A 16,845-nucleotide genomic window follows, 5' to 3' on the forward strand; every position below is an offset into this window, starting at 1 on the left:
AAAAATATTACAACTGTAACAGTATTAAAAAAAAATAGCACGAAAACAGTAAGGTATGTGAACGATGAGTATTTAAGATTGCAAGTACGCTCCTGATACAATGTAACAAAAAAAATAAAAAATTGTGGCCCTTTATAACTGAAAACAGTAACTGCAGAAAAATAAGCCGCAAAATGTATCGTTCATAGATACGATATTCTCGATTTTAAAAAAATCAGCAAAATAAGAAAGATCCTGATTTGCTGAGGCCACATTTCAAATACAAAGTCATTAACTCATAAGAAAGCCATTTAAAAATTCACTTAGACTTACAAATTAATGAATACTGTTATAATTTTTAAAGAGAATACCAGAGTATACGATAGCCATAGAATTTTATTAGTAACGAAACAAGAGAAATTTAGAAAATAGAACTTTAAATTCGTAATCGTAAAGTATTGATAAATAAGACACGTACCATTTTTTATAAAGGTAAATAAGAAATAAGAAGTTATTACTGTGAGTATATTTATCTTGTGTCAGTTCTGTAAGAAACATAGAACCTACAATAACAATTGACATAGTTATTCTAAAATGACTAGATCAGTGTAACCTTATAAACACTAACCTTTTACAAACAATTCATTAAAGAAAAATACTCCTTATTATCTGCAAAAAAAAACATGAGTTTTATGAATTCAAAAACCTATTATTATTAAGTTTAAATACAAAAATACTTAATAAAAATATAAATTGTAAAAAATCTAAAAAAAAGTTTGTCCACCAATAGCCTTCCAAGTGCCCAAAATATTCTTAGTTGCCTCTAATTTAAAAGGTATTTGCCCTAAAAATAGAATTTCAACGGGGTCCGATTAAAAAACATGGCTCTGCAAGCTGATCTCGGGAAATGCCACCGTAACATATCAGCCTATATACCTACATTTTTTACTAAATGCGTATTGTCGTAAGATTTTGCAGGTATTTGTCTCTCACTTTTTATAATACTAGGCGTTAGCGTTAGCAGAAGCAGATGGGTGATGTTTTTAGTGAACATATAGATTAGATCAATCTACAACAACAAACCAACTATTTGTAAAGTTTTTTTTGAAATAGGTCCCAGCGTCTCATTTGGTCAACATGTTGGTTGATTATTCATTCATTTCCTAATTTTAATATGACGTTATTATTATCATACTAATTTTATAAGACTTATTGTCATAACGTAATTTTGTATTTTGTTTTCATATTTTAAGTCTATCACGAGCTATTTCTTGGATTGTACGTAAACAGCAGGCAAAGTCACTAGCATATGAGCTGTAGGTTTTTTACTTGGAATTCATCTGGAAGTGGATTTAGAGAACATGCTTGTCTACCAAAGACAAGTTCGAAATGTTTAAATCCTGTTGTTGAATGTACTCAAGTGTTGTGCTCATGCATTGTGAAGAAATCCATTTAATCGGCTAATTTCCAATGCCAAACCATGAGCTGATTTTTTGAGTGTGCAAAAAAATACAAGTTCCATCAATGTGAAAAAACACAAGTCCTGAGGGGAAACTTTTTTTTTGGCCATCATCAAAACTATGAATTCTGGGACTCATACAGTAAAATGAGACAGGTGACACTTGTGAGTTTTAAAAATTTTTTGATGGCAAAAATTACAAGTTCCGTGCCCTAAAAAAGTATTTAAAATTTTTCGATAGCCACAATTACAAGTTTCGTTCGCTGAAAAAGTCCCATCAGTGCGACAAAATACACGTTCCGACGAAAAAAATTTTTCTTATGCCATCATCCAAACAATACGTTTTGGGGATATCTACAGTAAAATGAGAAAGGTGAAAATTAAGAGGTTTGGAAAATTTTCGATAGCACAAATTACAAGCTTCGTTCACTGAAAAAAGTTGGAGTCCTGTCACTGCGAAAAATACAAGTAAAAAAAAAAAAAAAAAAAACATGTAAGAACATCAAAAATATGCATCTTATGACATTTACAGTAGAATAAGACAGGTAACAACTAAGAGATTCGGAAAATTTTCGGTAGCAAAAATTACAGGGTTAAAGACATGTAATAACGAAAAGATTAAAAAAATTTTTATAGCAAAAATTTTAAGTTCCGTGCGCTAAAAAAAATGAGCTTCCATCATCGCAAAAAAAAAACAAGTGCAGGCGAAAATCTTTTATTTGCCATTATCAAAACTATGCGTTCTGGGACACTTACAGTATAATGAGATAGATAAAAATTAAGAAGTTTAAAAAATTTTTGGTAAAATTACAAGTTTCGTGCGCTGAAAAAAATTTAAGGTAGTTATATCTCAAACAAAAATAATGATGAGATCATCATAAAACTCACCACACAGCTAATTAATTGCCTATCAAGAACTTGGTTAAATTTTGGTAAGGCTCGGGTTCCTCAGAAGCAAAATTTTGATATTCACTGTTTTCATACTTGAACATGGATCCTTACGGAGAAATGTATTTTTCTGGGCTTTAATTGCGTATATCCCACAAACTAATGGTAAACTTTTGACGATATTTTTTTTGTGTGTTTAAAAACGGCTAATGATCTTATTTAATTTTATAAAACATCTCGAGGGTGTCTGTGAGATAAGAAATAAATAAATAAGTGCAGAAAAAGCTGCTGACGGTTATGTTTTAGCATAAGGATAAGAGGCGTGGATTACATACCAAACTGTAAAATGTGCTGTATTGACAATATCGTGGGATACAATTATCTTAAGTCCCATCAGTGTGACGAAATACAAGTCCCAACGGAAACGTTTTTTTTGTTCATAAAAATAATGCGTTTTGGGAAATTAACAGTCAAATAAAATAGGTGAAAATTGAGAGGTTTGAAAATTTTCCATAGCAAAAATTAAAAGTTTTGTGCACTATGAAAAGTTTAAGTCTCTTAAGTGCCAAAAAATACGAGTTCTCAAGAAAAAAAAAATAGATTTAGGAACACTAAAAGTCTGAATTTTCGGACATTTACAGTAGAATGTAACAGGGTAAAATTTTTTAAACCTCTTAATTTTTACCCATCTCATTTTACTGTGAATGTCCTAAAACGCATTGTTTGGATGATGGCAAAAGAAAAAAAATTTCCATTGGGAGTTGTATTTCGTCACATTGATGGATACTTTTTTAGCACACGGATCTTGTAATTTTGGCTATCAAAAATTTTTTTAATTTACAATCGTCACCTATCTCATTCTACTGTATAAGTCCCAGAATGCATAGTTTTTTTGATGACCAAAAAAAATTTTTTTCTCAGGACTTGTATTTTTTTGCACTGATGGAATTTGTATTTTTTCACGTAGTCAAAAAATCAGCTGACGATTTAGCATGAGGAATCAGCTGATTTATCAGCTGACAAATCCGCTGATTATTTTTAGCAGTGATGTTATTTCAAGACACACTATCATAAGTAATTTACAAAGTCGCTATTGATTCACTAAGCCTCTTTCCACAAAGAACTTCTGGAAATAAGCACATTTTAACAATGCAATGCTTACCTACAAAATTTTTTATTACCATCTATGTTCCTCATATACAGGCAATAACTATTGCCGATGTTTTCTGCATATGCATTTATTGAGCTTGGTATAAATGAACGTTCTTGTTATAGTATTGGTGCGTTGAACAGTTGGTTACTAAGCTGTAAAGAAAACACGATGTTGGGTTCAGATAACGAATCTTTTATTTGAGCTCTTGGTGTTTCTTTTCTCCGTCTCGCTCTCAATCTTTCCGCTATTGTATGTGCATTTAATTCACATTGTTTACCTTCCATACCCCTAGGTACTTTTAATAGCGTATTTATAGGTTAATTTTTTCTTACTCTAAGTGCTTACTGTATGCTTTTCATCGTATTGGAATGATGTCGATTGGTTTTTAATAAATTTTGACGAATTTATTTATAATGATTTATATTTTGATGGATGTATTAGTTTGCTTAGGTTTTATAGGTAACAAAAGACTTTTTATCATATTTCTTCGTCCAAAGAATTATCTTCATACTTTCGTCTTCTTTACATTCTATTGATTTTCTTGATAAGGCGCTTGGGTTTGTATTAAATATACCAGGTTTGTATATATAAGTAGTGCTATAACCTTGAAGTCTTGCTTTTCATCTGTTTAGCCTACTCATAGGATCTTGGATAGGTTCAGTCAAAGATAGTAGCTCATGATCATCATTAACCATACAGTTTCTGCCGTATAAGTAATGTCAAAAGTATCGTACTGCTTCGTTTACTGCTAAGCATTCTTTTTCCGTTGTAGGATAATTTCTTTCAGCTCCATTAAAAGTTTGTGACATCTACGCAATTAGGCAGCCTTTTCATGGTTATTCTTGGCCTTATACGTCCCTAATAGCTATATAAGATGCGTCTGCTGTCAATATATTTGGTTTATTTAAATAAATGCAACCTAACATACGTGCTTTGCATAATATTCTTTCTAAATCTTTAAATCTTTTTTGTTAAGTATCCATCCACTTAAATTTCTTTCCTTTTCATAACAAAGACTTTAAAGGCTCTAAAATTTCTTAAAAATTCTTGATAAAACAAATAGTTTACTAGTTCTAGAAATTGTCTAACATTCGTTTGATATTTTGGTTTCAAAAATTTTAAACAGCCTTTAATTTTTTAGAATCTTGTTGGACTTCCTAACTTTTTATTTCGTGTCCTAAAAAAGTTACAAAATCTTTATAATTATAATTATTATCATTAACATCACTATTATTATGAATATTATAATTATCATCATTATCATGATTATCATCATCATCATCATCATCATCATAATGACTATTATTTTTATCATTATTATCATCATTATTAACCTGATTAATATTATCATTACTATAATTATCATCATAATTATCATTATAATTGTCATTATGATTATTTTTATTCTTATTTTATCATTATTATAATTATTATCTTTTATCATATTTATTATTTTTATCATCATCATCATCCTTATTATTATTATTATTATTATTAAAATTCTTAACAACTTTATTATCATTATCATTATCATAATTATCATCATTTTGATTATCATCATCCTCATTGTTATCATTATTATTATCATTATCGTTATCATTTTCATCATAATAATCGTTGTGATTATCATTAATATAATCATTATCATCATTATCATCATTATCATTATTATCAATATTATCATCATTATTATTATCATCATCAAAATTATTACTAACGTCATTATCATTTCAAGTATCGTCATCATTATCATAATCATTATTATCATTCTTTCTATTGTTACTAAAATCATTATTATATTCACTATTATTGTTATTTCGATTATTGTCATTATCATTATTATCGTTATTATAATAATAAGTAGTATCATTTTCATCATTATTATCATCATTACTTATATCACTATTGTTTTATTTTTCATCATAATCAAAGTATTAATTATTCTTTTTATTAATGATACTCATAATAATTATGATAATAGTAATAATAATAAAAATAATGATTATTATCATTATCATCCAAGTATCTATCATAATCATTAATTTTATTGTTAATATTGTCATTATTGTTTTTAATAATATCTTTTCTATTAGAAATTCTATTACTATCTCTTCAAGTGTCATTATTTATTAAAATATTACTATCAAAATGATTATTATTATCATTGTTATAATTATCAACATTGTCCTTATTATTTTAATCTTTATTATCGTTGTCATTATCATCGTTACTATTATGATTACCAGTATTATTATTATTATCATAACTATATTCATAATTATGACTTAAAATTTTATTATTTATTTTGTTATTATTATCATCATCATTATTGTCATCATCATCATCATCATTGTTCTGTTTTGTACCTGAATATTTGCCGACAAACCTTTTCTAAATTTAAATTGCGTCACGTTCGTTATTCTTATATTAAAGTTAAAGTAATTTTTCGATCATACGCATTTCGCATCGCGTACATTTGCAATGCCCAAGAGACCGTTTGACCTTTACTCTTGTACCTTTATTTATCAATGTACGAGAAGCTTCTACTTTAACTTTTGTCTCTATAATTATTGCTCTGCGAGCATAGTAAGTTAGTTAGCGCACCGCAGCGGCAGAGAAAGCTACTCTCCGCTTGCCTTCACTTGAGCACATTTTCATAATTTAAGCACTGTAAATATATTTCATAAATTTTTATAGCACATTTGCGTAACATTTATTTTCCGCCATAAACCACTTTCACCTCTACACGACTAAACAGGATTGGGAGCAGCATAAAACCCCTTTCCTCGTAAACAATCATTATTATCGGAAATTCAAAGTGATCAGTGATCCGTTGGGGGCGAAATGTAAGAAAATAAATAAATACAAGTAAAGTGTATTTAAATTTTCTGCGTTGATTTATTGATGCGCAACGTTTCGCTGACAATATGCGTCAGCCTCATCAGGCTACAAAATTAAAATTAAAAACACACAATGAGTGATCTGGAAGGCTCAAACACAAAAATACAATAAATTTATTGTAAATTGTTACCGCAGATACGCGAGAATTCGTAAGTTTGGTTGACTTACTCGTCACCTGTCGTGCTGTCGACTGACAATCAATTACAACCACAAGCCAGCGCTTATATAGGCGGAGCCGCAAAGGTAGACGGTAAAGGGCGATGAACTCGATCGGGACATTTAAACTTTCGTAGTAAAGGAAGGTATGCTCTATTAAAGGAAAGCACATCCTCCTTTCTATTGATGTTGTGTTTATCGAGTTTTATATAAAGCATTTCGGAAATAATTCTTTTTTTATAATTGGATTCTTTGTCAAGGATTTTAAAGTTATCCCAATCGAATTCATGGTCAAAATTGATTTGGTGTGCACAAACAACGGAATCGGAGTTTTTACTTTTCATATGTTCACTGATGCGGACCTCCGCCGCTCGCTTTGTTGTCCGCGGAGGTCCGCATCAGTGAACATATGAAAAGTAAAAACTCCGATTCCGTTGTTTGTGCACACCAAATCAATTTTGACCATGAATTCGATTGGGATAACTTTAAAATCCTTGACAAAGAATCCAATTATAAAAAAAGAATTATTTCCGAAATGCTTTATATAAAACTCGATAAACACAACATCAATAGAAAGGAGGATGTGCTTTCCTTTAATAGAGCATACCTTCCTTTACTACGAAAGTTTAAATGTCCCGATCGAGTTCATCGCCCTTTACCGTCTACCTTTGCGGCTCCGCCTATATAAGCGCTGGCTTGTGGTTGTAATTGATTGTCAGTCGACAGCACGACAGGTGACGAGTAAGTCAACCAAACTTACGAATTCTCGCGTATCTGCGGTAACAATTTACAATAAATTTATTGTATTTTTGTGTTTGAGCCTTCCAGATCACTCATTGTGTGTTTTTAATTTTAATTTTGTAGCCTGATGAGGCTGACGCATATTGTCAGCGAAACGTTGCGCATCAATAAATCAACGCAGAAAATTTAAATACACTTTACTTGTATTTATTTATTTTCTTACATTTCGCCCCCAACGGATCACTGATCACTTTGAATTTCCAAATTCACCGGAGGGCACCGATATATACTAGCAAATCATTATTATCATTATTATCATCATTGACAAGTTTAACATTATTATCATTATTATCACTCTTATTCTGATCATCATTATCTCTTTTATTGTCATTTCCATCGTCATTCTAATTATGATCATCGTTATTATCATTATAATCACTAGAGTCATAATCATAATCAACATAGTTATCATTATTATCATTATCATCACCATCATTATCAATATCATCATCATCATCATTAATGTAATCATCATTACTATTTTCTTAATCATCGATCGTATCATCATTATTATTATTTTTATCAATATTACGATTGAAATTATCATCAAAATTATTATCATCATTATTATAAATTATTAAAATCTCTATCATTCTTACTATCAACGTTAATATTATTATTATCATCGTTTTTATTTTTATCATCAGTGTTTTTATCATCACTATCATCATAAATTTTGTTGTTATCATTATAATTACTAAAATCGTAATTATTGTTATCTTCATCATCGACATTTTCATCATTTTTATTACCATTATTATAACTATAATCAACTTTATTATCAATATCATCTCTTTAACTCATATTATTAACATTATTATCATTATTATGATCATCATTGAATCATTATCATTATCATCATTATTGTCATTATTATTATCTATAATATTATCAACGTTATTATTAAAATAATCATCACTATCATCAAAAATAATTATCATCGTTAAAATTATCATCGACATTATTAACATTGACATTTTTTTTATTATCGTCAGCATTATTATTATAATTGTCATTATTTGAGATATTATTATCATGATCATCATCATCATCGTTAGTATTATTATCAGTATTATCATCAGTATTGTCATTTTTACTATCGTCATCATCGTGATTTTCGTAATTATTATGATCATTAATAACTAAATTATCTTTATCTTGAGTATAACTTTTATTATGACTATTATTATCATTATCTATTTCATTATCATCACCGTCATTGTTATGATTTTTATCATAATCATCATCATTATCATCGTCTTTGTCGTAATTATTGTCATTATTATAATCATCATTATTTTTATTATTATTATTATTATTAAAATTCATAATCATTATAATTATCATTATTATCATTATCATCATCATCATTATCATTCGTATCTATATCATTGATCTTATTTTCATAATCATAACCATAAAAGTTATTCCTCTCAGCATTATTACTATTACTTTTCTCATCATCATCATCATTACTATTTTCATCATCATCGTTGTTATTATTATTATCGTTATAATCATTATTTTTGTTATTGTTATGATCAATATCATTATTATTATTACTATTATCATTATAATTATTACAATTACCTTATAATTAATATAAAATCTCATTATCCTTGTTATTATTAATATTATTACTATCATTATTATTATTATTATTGTTATCATCATCATTATCACCATTTTTACTATGATCATTATCATTATTGTTATTATAACCATCATTATCGTTATTATTATATGTAACATCATTATTATCATTAATATTTTTATCATCATTATTATTATTATCGTCTACATTATCATTATCATCATCGTCACTATTATTATTATTATGTTCCTTATCTTTATTATTGTAATTATTATCATTATTATCACTATTATTATCATCAAGATTATTATTTTTATAATCATCATCTTAATTATCGTTATTATTATCATTTTCATTACTATCATCATTAATATCATCATTATAATTATCATTATCATCATTGACATTATTATTATGATTATCATCATTATTATCGGAAGTTATTAAAATCTGTATCATTATTATTATTATTATTATTATTAATATCATTATCATTTTTACTATCACCATTATCATTATCATCATCATTATCATAACTATCATTGTTACTTTTATCATCATCGTTATTATCATGATAATTGTCATTTTCATCATCGTCATCGTTATTGTTATTGTCATTATTGTCATTATTATCATTATCATCATTATCATCGACAATATTATTATTATTACGATTGTTTTTATTATTATCATCGTAATTATTACCATGATTATCATAATCATCATCATAACTATGGTTATTCTTATTATTTTCATTATCACCATTATTATTATCATTGACATTATCAATATAAAAATTACCATTATCATTGGAAATTATTAAAATCTTTATTATTATTATCATAAACGTCAACATTATTATCCTTGTAATTATTATTCTTATGATCATAATTATCATTCTTATAATCACTTGTATCATTATCAGTATAATCATTATTATTTTCATCTTTATCATCGTCATCATTGTTATTTTTGTCACTATTGTCAATATTATCAAAATTTTTATCGACATTATCATGATTATTATTACTTTTATAATCATCTATATCAACTTTATTATTATCTTCATAACTATAACTTTGATAATCAACAATATTATTATCATCATTATGATTACTATTATCATTATTATTATTATTATTATTATTAATGTTATAATTATTATTATTACTAACAGCCCTTCGTCTCGGCTTCGCCCGAGACTTACTAAATAAAACACCGTAGTTTGTTGACATGTAATGTGAAACATTTTTAGTTAGAAATTTTACACATATTCCTGATACATCTAAAAACAAAAATCTTCTTATTAAAAACATATTTTTTCGGAATCCATATAGTTTATTTAGTTAAATAATGAGGTGTAAAAATTAAAACAAATTATTATGCTGAAAAGTACCGTGCGTTCTTTATGCCATAAAATAATCGGTGGCCGTAAGAAGCCGTTGATTTACAGTTTCTCATGTGTAATTCACAAAAACGGCTATTTTTTAAAGCTGTTAAGATTTTAAACCCCCAAAAAATTTATAGTAAAAGAATTTTTTTTCTAATATCTCACAACTTTATTACCAGAGCAACAAAGTCCTGGACCTTGAACCCTACATTTTTATTGCCACAACAACACAAAAACATTTTCTACTGATTTAAAAATCTGAAGTAGGATCTTTAAAGATTTTAGAGATTGCTGTTAGGGTACAATGAAAAGCTGATCTTTTACGTAATGGACTCTTTAGTTGTTAATTTTGACGCTGCTGTTTCAATCTCAATAAATTTTCTGCGTCAGTTTCTTGTCGCCTAAGTAAAATTTTATTTATTAGAAACACTTGGAGCTTTCTTCCGATTCACCCTCTTGCGACTTTTGGCATGCTTAAAATTTGTGTGACCCCTAAAGTGTGTTTTCTGTCAACTTTGTTAAGTTCTAATATATTTGTTGGCAAGGTAGTTTGACGTCCGATGGCCCTAAGAAATACCGGTGAGCTTCTTAAGTTAACTCTTTCTTGACTGCAGTTAACAGAAATTGTGACCTGAATACCTCAGGGTGATCTTTTCTGGCTTGCTGTTGAAGATACAGACTGATTGGGAGAAAAATTACAAAGTCTGAAGCTTTGGGGCTTATTGTAGTGCTCTTTCCCAACGTCTTCCGGTATAACAGTCGAAGACGTTGGTATCTAAAAAACCTTTTTTATTTGCAGATTCAGTTAGTATGGTGATCTTAGATGGGGAGATTGGTTAGTGATACTTGTCCAGTGGAGGCTGTCCCGTTGGCTCAAGTTTTTTTTCCTACATAGCTGTTATAGGTTTGACCAACGCAGACTTTAGAGAGGATTAGTGATTCCTGGTTGAATTCTTAGAGTCGAGAGGGTAATATAGGGTCATCGGTCATCGGGTTTTCCAGCCTTGCGAAGAACAACTCCGCAGGTGACGTCTGCTAGTGAATGGCTGACTTGGTTTAATAGTGCCTGTCTTTAGTTAATATAGTCTTGTAGTCGATGAATCGCTTTCAGAAATGGTAATAAAAATGTTTTTGTTGGCAAGGTAGTTTACCCTTAGGTGGATGCTAAAAAGAACCGATGAAATTGATGGTTAAGTAGAGAACGTAACTACTTATAATGGCGCTAAAAAGTGCCAGTGGTGAAACTTCCAGGCTATTCTTATTCCCGATGATGAAAAGCTGGCTACGGTTGCTTGATTCTTACCCTGGGAGTCTCGATATACGGAGACTGTGATAGAGGGAGGTACGCTGCTGACCAAAGAATATCTCGTCTCGGGTCGTTCCCTGGATAACCAACCGCTCATCGTTAGACGGGAACATATGGGTAAGCGCATTGGGGACGCGACGCCCAAGAAAGTAGCCGTTGTGGCTGCCCATGCCCCTCAGAGCTCTGAGCTGTTTTCTTCCCTTGCTTACATTTGTAGCCACAAATTTTCTAACTGCACCAGGTGGAATGGTGGGACTATTCCCTCACAACTCTGATAAGTTGAACCAGATTGTGCTCTAGCTAGATATGTCTCCTGGTATTGTGGCAGAGATGGCATCGGTTGGAATTGTTTTTTTTTTTTTTGATAGCACTCGTCGAGATTCAGGGTAAATGGACACTTACGTCCCTTCCCCCTTAGAGAAGAGTGTCGTCCGTAACCGGGATATCCAGCTGCAAGATTATTATCAGCATTCTCAATACAGCTCGTTAAGTTGCCAAAGGTTGACTTCAACACTATAGAGACGCTCCAGCCTTATATAACCACACTTATTTAATTATGTTGCAGGTAGCTTCGATTTTATGTCGACGCCACCTAGCGGATTTTACTGAACTAAAGTGAAAAGCTGGCATATTTTTGCAAAACTTTTAGCTCATTTATTGCTATTGTTAATAAATTTTTCAAGATAAAAACTATACTAAAACCATTTAGGAAGTATCATGAATCAGTGTGCAAAATTTCAACAAAATGTTTTCAGTAGTTTTGGCGGTTAGCGATTACAACGGTTTTAGCGCTTCTGCTTTATATATTAGTAAGATAATTGTTATTATCATCACTATTATCATTATCGACTTTATTATCAAAATAATAATCATCATAATTAAGAACTATTATCATTTCCAAAATTATTGTTATTATAATTAATATTGACATTTTTTTCATTATCATTATTATTATTAATATCATTATTATTATTATTATTATCATCATCATCATCATCTTTATTAGTATCATTCTTAGTATAATCATCATTATTGCCACTCTTGTCATCGTCATTATCGTTATTTCCGTCATTATGTCAATTATTTATTACTTTCCTATCAGCATTATCACTATAACTTTTATTATTATCATTATTATCATCATCATTGTCATTGTTATCATTATTATTATCATTATTATTATTTTCCTGATCATTATCATTATTATTGTCTGCGTCATAATTATTGTCATCATTATGGTTATCATTATTTTTATCATCACTATTATCATCAAAATTTTTCTCAATTACTATAAGCATTATCATTATTATCATTTTTATCCTTATCATCATCATTAATCTCATAATGATTATCATCATGTTTATAACTCTTGGCATTATCATTATTTTTTCTAGCATTATCATCATTATAACCATTCTCATCAATATCGTTATTATTACTATTAAAATTATTATTATTATTATCAGTATAATCATCATTATTTTCTTTATCATCAGTATCATTAACATTATGTACGTTTTTTTTTAAATTATCATACAGCTTACGTTTTGTTATTCTTCCTTTTATTTAAACCATTAATTCTATTAGAATGAGTTAAATTATTTCCTAATAATAATCATTATTATTATCCTCATCATTGTCATCATCATCATCATCATCATTATCATTATCATCATTAACATGGCCATCATCAACATCATTATCATCACCATATTTATCATTAGTATTATAACTATTGCTGTTACTATGATTATTTATGGTATTATTGAAATTGATTTTTTTTAAATTTATGTTACATAATGATAACAAATTTTTTTCATTGTTACTATTATTGACATAATTATTGTTATTGTTGTCTTTACCATTATCACTAACAATAAATTTTCTAATCGTTATGACTTTTGTGATTATTGTTTATTGTCATTATTATTGATCTTTTTCTAATTATTATTGCTATATTACTACAATTCTGGTTCGTAATATAGTTAATATGTTTTTTTTTATCGGTATTGTTTTTTTTTTTTTATTATTGTTGTGATAATAAATATAAGTATCGATATTATGGTTATTGCTTATAGCATTTTTACCGTTTTTTCAATAATTATTAATAATATTATTATTATTATTGTCTTTACCATCATTATTGTTATAAATGTGATTATTATTATACGTATTTTGATTATAATTATCATCGTTACTTTCCTTATTATTATTTTCGTTGTTATTTTTTAAAATTGTTACTTTTTTTTTCGTTTTATTGTTATTATAGTTATAACAATTGTAATAATATTCATTGTCCTTATTATAAATACTAACAATATTTTTTCTTATAAGTACTATTTTTGTGAGTATTGACATAACTATAACAATTTTTTTTTTATTGTCATAATAATTACTTACACTATTAGAGCAATTGTTATTTATATCACTATAATCACCAAATTGATCGAATCTTTATTAAAATTATGTGAGTTATTAGCATAAACATTTATAATATTATCATGAAGATAACCATCATTATAACTATGATTTAAATTATAATTCCTAATTATCATTAAAAATTTGATATTTTTTTCCGCGATTATAGGCATTCTTGTTGTCATTGCTACACTCATTATTGTTATCATTATTATTTTGACTATCAAACACTCATCATCGTTATCATTATTAGTTTGACTATCATTATCATAAAAACTGTTATATATATACGATGTCAACAATATTTGTATTTTCGTTATGATAATTGTTGTACTTAAGACATCTTAAACATTATTAACATAATGATAATCATTATTCATATTTACATCATACTTATGACCATAATCTTTATTTTTGTTTCTCAATACATTTGGCTTTCCTTGTTATTATTTTTGTCATTATTGTTAGTCTTACCATAACTTATATTATTTTTATGATTGTTGTAATTATCACTTTTGTTTTTCTTATTATCATCATCATTACCATTATTGCTATTCTAATAACTATTATAATCATTATTATTATCTTTATTGATAACTAGCGGCCCTTTCATCACGGCTTCGCCCAAGACTCACGTAATGGAGCACTGTAGTGTGTTAACATGTGATGTGAAACGTTTTTAGTTAAAAATTCCACATCTATTTCTGTCACTTCTTAGAACAAATAGTAACTTTTTAAAAACATATCTGTTCGGAATCCAAAGAGTTTATTTAGTCATGTAAGAAGCTGTAAAAAGTGAGAAAATATAATAATGCTAAAAAGTACCGTGCACTCGTTTTAAAAACACATTTGTTCGGAATCCAAAGAGTTTATTTGGTCATGTAAGAAGCTGTAAGAAGTAAGAAAATATAATAATGCTGAAAAGTACCGTAAACTCTTTGTGCCATAAAATAATCGATGGCCTTTAAATGCCGTTGATTTGCAGTTTCTTCTCCATAATCTATAAACAGGCTATTTGTTAAAGGTGTAAGGATTTAGAGCTCACAAAAAAAATGTAACTAAGTATAATTTTTTCTTATATCTCCCAACTTTATCACCACAGCAACAAAGTCCTGAAGATTAATTTTTACATTTTTTATCGCCACAAAAATACAAATACATACTTTACCTATTTAAAAATCTGGAAAATTTAAGAGATAACTATAAGGGTGATAGTAAAAATCTTATTTTTCATTTAATAAATTTTTTTTTTGCTGATTTTTATGCTGTTTTAATCTTCATTAAAAATCAGCGTCATTTTCTTGACGCCTGAGACTTTATTCAATAGATGCATTTGAAGTCTCCCTTCCAATTTGACTTGTTGCGACTTTTGTGAGCCCTGAATGTTTTTTTCAACCTTATAAGGTTGTAATGTATTTGTTAGCAAGGTACTTCGACGTCTGATGACCCTGAAAATAATCGGTGAGCTTTTTAAGTAAACTCTTTCTTGACTAAAGTTCTTAGCAAACGTGATATCCTTTGCACCTAAGGATAGTTTTCTCTGGTCTGTTATTGTTGTGCCAGACTGATCAGGAGAAAAACTACAACAGTTAAAGCTTTGAAGCTAGTTGTTAATCTCTTCTCCAACTTTTCCTCGTTGGTGTCTAAAGCACCTTCCGTTTTGCAGACATAAATGGTAGTAAAAATGTATTTGTTAGCAAGTTAGTTTACACTTAGGTGGCCCTTCAAAAACTATTATTTATATATTTATCATCATTTTTTTGATCATTATTGTCATTATATTTTTTATTATCCTTATCATTATAGTTATTACTGTCATTTTTATCAGTATTGTCGTTTTGATGATTAGCACTTTTTTTAGCATTAATATGATAATTGTGATTATTGTCATTATTCTAAGTACCATTAGTTTTGTAATTATTATATAATCTTTATTTTTATCATTATCATCACTATTGTGATTATTTTTCTCGTGAGTACAGTTGTTGTTTTCTCACTATCATTATCACTTTCATGCTTATTTTACTTTTTTTATTTTTATTTTTATTGTTATTATTATGATTATCAACATTGTTATTATTTTAATCGTCATACTTAGCATAATCATTACCATTATTATAATCTTAATTTTAACAGTTTATCATAATTTTTGTTGACATTAGCGTCATCTTTATTAATATAAATACTACAATTATCGTTATAATTTCTTTTATTGTTATTTTTGTTATTGCAATGTATATCATCATCCCTTTGCTGAAAAAAAAAAGCTGCTTTTTACTAAAAGCACAGACCCAAACTCCCCTACTTAAGGGGCAAGAAGCACACTCACTGAAGAGCCAGCGGAGAAAGAGTAAAGGATACCAAGGCACTGCAGGTCATCGGTAGAAAGGTAATAGAGCAAAGCGATACGCAGGAGCCTTTCCGCATTAGAGGACCCACAAATAACCCTATTTTGCACACCAACTGCTTTGCAGTCTCACAATGGGAGTTGAGACCTTACAAAAAAAGGGGCCACGGAAGCAAAGCAGCAAAAGATAGAGCCGCTAAGCCACAGCCACCCATTGGCAAGAAGATGGTAAAGCGACCAGCTTGTCTAAGCCTGACCCTGTTTAAGCACCCACGCAAGCTCTAATCCTACACACCAACCACTTTGTGGCCCCAAATCATACGATCACTGCAGCTGGGACACCTTTCCACACCCAGACAAGGGCATTAGCCCTATGCGTACACTACAGACTATCCACCAGATCTTCTCAGTTATCCAGAAAAAATTACCCCCATTTTTTACATGAAGATGTGT

This window comes from Copidosoma floridanum, unplaced genomic scaffold, assembly GCF_036245765.1.
Source record: "Copidosoma floridanum isolate Cflo_tuat_1 unplaced genomic scaffold, Cflo_Japanese_pri ptg000008l, whole genome shotgun sequence".
NCBI lineage: Eukaryota > Metazoa > Arthropoda > Insecta > Hymenoptera > Encyrtidae > Copidosoma > Copidosoma floridanum.